Below are 6,294 nucleotides of genomic sequence, written 5' to 3'. Positions count from 1 at the left end.
AGTGGCCGGGAGTGGCCACTGCACTCCAGTCTGGGCGACAGAGTGAGACTCCAACTCAAAAAAACAAAAAATGAAAAAAACAGTGTCCTCAATACTAGCTTTTATAATTGCTCTTGTATGTACCTTTACTGAGATCTTCATTTCATTATATGGCTCTGAGTCTCATATCTTTTTGTTTCAACCTAGAGGATACCATTTAGCATTTCTTGCAGGACAAGTATAGTGATAACTGAAGCTAGGTAAATGAAAGTTTCCTCAGCTGTTGTTTATCTGGCAATGTCTTAATTTCTTCCTCACTCTTGAAGAACAATTTTTGCTGTATATAGTACCTACTGGCCTCAAAAGTTTCTGGTGAGAGCTGGGTGTGGTCATGCCTGAGTACTTTGAATTGACTGAAGTCTAAACATGTAAGAATTAATACACAATTTGTTATAAATAAATTCTGGGTTTTTAAAAAATCCCCCTTCATATTTGATGAATTGATTCTCTCTTTCTGCTTTTAAGATTCTCTTTGGCTTTGACAGTTGGACCATAATGTGTCTTGGAGTGGGTCTCTTTGAGTTCATCCTACTTGGAGTCAGTTGGAGTTTACTTTCATGCTTTTCATTAAATTTGGAAAGTTTTCAAGCTATTATTTTTTCAGATATTCTCTTTGCTCCTTTCTCTGTCTCTTCTCTCTTTGGAACTCATATGGTTCATATATTGGTCCACATGACCCACAAGTCTCTTAACCCTGTTTACTTTTCTTCAGTTCCTTTCTTATTTGTTTCTCATAATCTATCATTTCCATTGTTCTATTTTTAAGTTTACTGATTCTTCTGCCTCCTCAAATCTGCCTTTGAATGCCTGTAGTAAATTTTAAATTTCTTTATTGTACTTTTTAGCTCCAGAATTTTTCACGTTTCTTTTTTATTTTTGAGTTTGAGTCTCCTCTGTCGCCCAGACTGAAGTGCGGTAGCATGCTCCCAGTCACCGCAACCTTGACCTGCTGGGCTCCGGCGATCCTTCCGCTTCAGCCTTCCAAGTAGCTGGAACTACAGGGGCACACTACCACTCCCGGCCATTTTTTAAAAATTTATTGTAGAGATGAGGTCTCGCCAAGTTGCCCAGGCAAGTCTTGAACCCACAGGCTCAGGCAATCTACTCACCTCAGCCTCCTAAAGCGCAGGATTACAGGCTGAACCACTGAGGCCGGCTTCACGTTTCTTTTGTTTTTCTGCCTCCTTATTGATATTTCCACTTTGTTCATACATCAGTCTTGACTTTCTGTTCATTTTTCTTTAGTACTTTAAGCATGTGTGAGACAGTGGTCTTTGTCTAGTACATCCACCTTCAGGTCTTTTTCAGGTACAGTTTATGTTTATTTTTTTCTTTTGAATGGGGTGTCTTTTTTTTTAAATACCAGTGCTTTATTAATTGGTCTGGGATGGGGCTCTGGTATCATTAATTTTTAATTTTAAAGATGTAGGGTACAATTTAGAGTTAGGCATATAAATGTGTTCATTACGCAGGTACCCTTGTTGATGAGGTGTGCCCCCCACTCCCTGGCAGTTTTTCCCACTACTACCAATCCCTTTCTTATCGTATTATGTTAATTTTTCAAGATCTGCTTATGAGTGAGAACATGTGGTACTCAGCTCTTTGTTTCTGTGATAGATCACTCAGTATTATACACTCTAAGTTCATCCAACTCTATGTTGCTGTGAAGTTCATAATTTTGTCGTTCTTTATGACTGCATAATATTTCATCGTGTATATGTACCACATTTTTTTTTTATCCAGTCCTCTTTCGATGTGCAGTGTGGTGGGTTCCATGTTTTTGCTATTGTGAATAATGCTGCAGTTACATGCATGTGTAGGTATCTTTTTCTTTTCTTTTTTTTTTTTTGAGTTGGAGTTTCATTCCGTCACCCAGACTGGAGTGCAGTGGCCACTCCCGGCCCCCGCAGCCTCGACCTGCTGGGCTTCGGCGATCCTTCCGCTTCAGCCTTCCAAGTAGCTGGAGCTACAGGCGTGCGCTAGGTATCTTTTTCATAGAGTGATTTTAGTTCCTCCGGGTATATTCCCAGCAGGGGGATTGTGGTGTCATATGGAAGGTCGATTTTTAGATCTTTTAGGAATCACCACACTGTTTTCCACAGAGATTGTACTAGTTTACATTCCCACCAACAGTGTAGAAGTGTTCCTTTTTCCCCGCATCCTCTCCAGTTGTTTTTTGAGTTGTTGATGATGGCCATCCTGAGAGGAGTTAGATGGTATCTCAGTGTGGTTTTAATTTTCATTTCTTTGATGACTAGTGAGGCTGAGCATTTCTTCATGTATCTGTTGGCTGCTCATATGTCTTCTTTTGAGAAGTGTCTATTCATATCTTTTGCCCACTTTGTAATGGGGCCATTTGTGTTTCTCTTTTCAGTATGTTTGAGTTCCTTGTAGATCCTAGATGTTAGTTCTTTGTCAGATAATACAGTTGGCAAATACTTTTTCCCAGTCTGTGGGCTGTCTCCCTGCTCTCTTGTTGGCTTTGCAGAAGTTTGTCAGTTTGATGAGGTCCCACTTGTCTATCTTTTCTCTTATTTATGGCATGGGCAGTTGGGGTTTTGATCAGGAATTGGTTGCCAGTTCCAATTTCCATAAGGGTGTCTCCTGCATTTTCTAAGATTCTTATAGTTTGAGGTTTTATGTTTAGGTCTTTGACCCATTTAGAGTTGATTTTTGTGTATGGTGATAGGTCGGGGTCTTGATTTAATCTTCTGCATGAGGTCAGCCATTTTCTCCAGCAACATTTACTGAATAGGTTCTCTTCTCCCCAGTGGTTGATGGTGGAGGCTTTGTCAAAGAGAAATGGAGGTTTTGCTTCTGGAATATCTATCCTGTTCCATTGGTCTATATGTCTGTTCTTGTACCAATACCAGGCTGTTTTGATTATTGTAGTTTTGTAATAAAGTTTAAAGTCTGGGAGTGTGATACCTCCCGCTTTTTTTTTTTTTTTTTTGGTCTGAGGATTGTTTTGGCTATTCATGGTTGTTTATGTTTCCATATGAATTCCTATATTGCGGTTTCCAGGTCTGAAAAGAATGCTGCTGGTAATTTAATGGGTATATAGTAAAGCTATAGATTGCCTTGGGTAGGATGGACATCTTAACAATGTTGATTCTTCCAATCCATGAGCATGTAATATTTTTCCTGAATGGGCCATATTTTTCTGTGTGTATGTCTTGTAATTTTGTTGTTATTGAAAACCAGACATTTGAATCTAATAATGTGGTAACTCTGAAAATCAGATGCTCTTTTTCCCAGAGTTTGCTGACTTTTTGTTGTTGTTGTTGTTGTTATAGGCCCCCAGTGTGTCAAGCATCAGTTTGAGATACAAACTTAAGGTTTTCTCAGAACTTTTCTAAGCTTGCATCTTTCCCTGGACATGCACAACTACTTTCTAATTTCTCCCACATGTGTATTTGCTTTTGAATGTCCTAGTCTTTCATGTCTGGCTCCCAAAAGGGGGAAAAGAGAAAAATAAAGGAGGGGTGGTACTGACCTTTTTAATCCCCAGAAAGTTGCTTCAGCTGGAGAGGTAGAGGCTTACAACAATGGGTAGAGGAGCAACACCAATGACTGCCTGCCTCTTTGTCTGCACTTTTGTGATCCGAAAGAGTGATCAATTATTGGAGCATTGATCCCTGATATTTGGAGACAGGGTTCTTTTTTCCTACCTGACTTCTGCAGACTTCATGTAAACTGCTCCTGGAATGTATGCATGACTGTCTGCCAAAGGATTGGGTGGTGGGGAATGGGTAGCTGCTACTGTGCTAAGAGCTGAAATTGACCAGAATTAACTGCAATGTACCACCTAAGCCTTTTCCTGGAAGCTGCAAACCTTCAATAGACTCCAGAGTTCTAAAATACTTACATAAGACAAATTATTACAGTGCAGTTTTTGTCAAGTTGGAGATAGATTTTAGGTGCCACCTACACTGCCATCTTCCCAGCATCCTCTTCTCTATTGATTTTTTTTTTAAAGGTGGGATTTACTAGAGACCATTTCCTGACTGTTGGAAATAATCCAAGAGAAAAGCAAAACACAGTGTTACAAGGGAAACTGCTTATTATTACAGATATCTGTCCTTGAGACAGGCTGGAAAAGATAAACTTCAGAGGTATGCATCTTTGCTAAATATAGGGAACTTCTATGTACTGTCAAAAGAGCGAAGAGTAAAAACAAAGAAAGTTAGAATTAATGGTGGAAATATGCAGCTAGGTTGGCAAATTTGTTTGTGGGAAAAAAAGTTCCTGTGATTCCCTTCATTTTTCTGTAAAATACAAGCGAAAGTTATCAGCTGAGAGTGAAGTATAAAAAATGGCAAGGAATTGTTGGAAGTTTGAGAAAAGGAGGTATAAAATGGTAAGTTTTTGAGAACAGATCAAATGTATTAAAGAAGTGTATAAGATTGTTATGCAGAATTGATTGTTCACTTGAGGCTTAGAGTGAGAATCATCATGACTGCATGTTTTCTTTTGGTCTGTTAGCTACTTGTGGGAAAGAACAGGTTAAGTGGATATTTGCGCTTAACTAATGTGGCAAACATCCCTATCCCTAAATATCCACATTCCCTTTTCCTTTTAATAACAGAATGTTCCAAGTTGCAGCTGGTTGTCATAGTTCATTTGTTCTCCTACAAGATATCTGAGACTGGGCGATTTATAAAAGAAGAAAAGTTGGGCCGGGTTCAGTGGCTCAGCCTGTAATCCCAGCGCTTTGGGAGGCTGAGGTGAGTGGATTGCCTGAGCCTGTGGGTTCAAGACCTGCCCGGGCAACTTGGCGGGATCTCATCTCTACAATAAATAAAAAATTAGCCGGGCGTGGTAGCGTGCGCCTGTAATTCTGGTTACTTGGCAGGCTGAGGCAGAAGGATCACCGGAGCCTAGCAGGTCGAGGCTGCGGTGGCCAGAAGCGTGCCACTACACTCCAGTCTGGGTGACGGAGTGAGACTCCAAGTCAAAAAAAAAAAAAAAAAAGAAGAAAAATTTAATTCTCACAGCTTTAGAGACTGGGGGTCAAAATTTAGGAGATGGCAGGTTTGGTGTCTGGTGAGAGTCTGACCTCTTCTCGATTTCCAAGACAGCATCTTGTTTCTGCACCCTCTGAAGGGGAAGGATGTTGTATCCTCGCATAGTGGAAGGGAGGAAAGGGATAAAAAAGGGTGAGTTCCCTCAACCAAGCCCTTTTACAAGGACATTAATCCATTCATGAGGGCAGAGCCCTTATAATTTAAATACCTCTGAAAAGGCCCCTCTTCTCTTTTGCATTGGGGATTACATTTCCAATACATAAATTTTGGGGGACAAATTCAGAGACCACTGTTCTTCTCTTGCCTGGTAAGAGACTATGTTTTTAAATCCCTCTCCCGTTGCAAAGTGTTACCCTGTAACTAAGTTTGATCCAGTAGGTTGTGAGATGTGATGTGTGAAACTCCTGGATCATTTTCCTAAAGAGGAAATCCCTTGCCCTGACCTCATTGAATTACTATGATGATGGACCAGTGAACCTAAGAGAATAAAGGGGAAGTGTCTTTCAAGCAGTAATGGATAATGAAAAATGATAGACTTGATTCAGTGAATTGGAAGTTGTAATGAAATAAAAGAAACTTTTGAAGTGAGAGATAAAGAGATCACTTGAAATATAGGAATGGTGGTTAGGGAGTGGGGTGCTTGGATCAAGGACTGTAATTGTTGGGCAGATGTCTAACCGTATAAGTGGGCAGCTGAAGTGAGATAAAGAAAAAAGTCATCAGAGTTGGGTAGGTCAAGGAACTAAGAGGCCTCAGTCATTGGTTTGATCACACATTAAAAAAATGGCTACAGGAGTAGGGATGACTAGGAAGACAGAGCCAGGTGCTAAAACTTTAATGAATAAGGGGAGATGACGGTGAATGAAATAGTACTATTTAGAATTGTAGCGTCTGCTAGCATAAACTTCAAAGGATCTGAGTTTTAGAAGAGGAAAGAGAACAACTTATGAAGTTGTGATAGGAAGCAAGAAAGACACTCATCTTATCTTTCATCTTCAAATCCAGAGGTGCATGGTGTAAGAGGAAAACAACCACAACCTTTTGAAAGGACTGCAGGGTAAGAGTGCCCCCCTAGAGGACAACTGGGTTTTAGTTAGGGAATGAAGTGAAGGGAAAGTTCAGAGAAAATAACATTAAGTGTTGGTAATAAACCGGGCTCAGTGGCTCAAGCCTGTAATCCCGCACCTTTGGGAGGCTGAGGTGAGTGGATTGCCTGAGCCTGCGGGTT

The sequence above is a fragment of the Carlito syrichta genome, unplaced genomic scaffold (genome assembly GCF_000164805.1).
Source record: "Carlito syrichta isolate Samal-C Ts95f unplaced genomic scaffold, Tarsius_syrichta-2.0.1 Scaffold316508, whole genome shotgun sequence".
Lineage (NCBI taxonomy): Eukaryota > Metazoa > Chordata > Mammalia > Primates > Tarsiidae > Carlito > Carlito syrichta.
The sequence above is the reverse complement of the archived record's forward strand: the minus strand, read 5'-3'. Positions refer to the sequence as shown.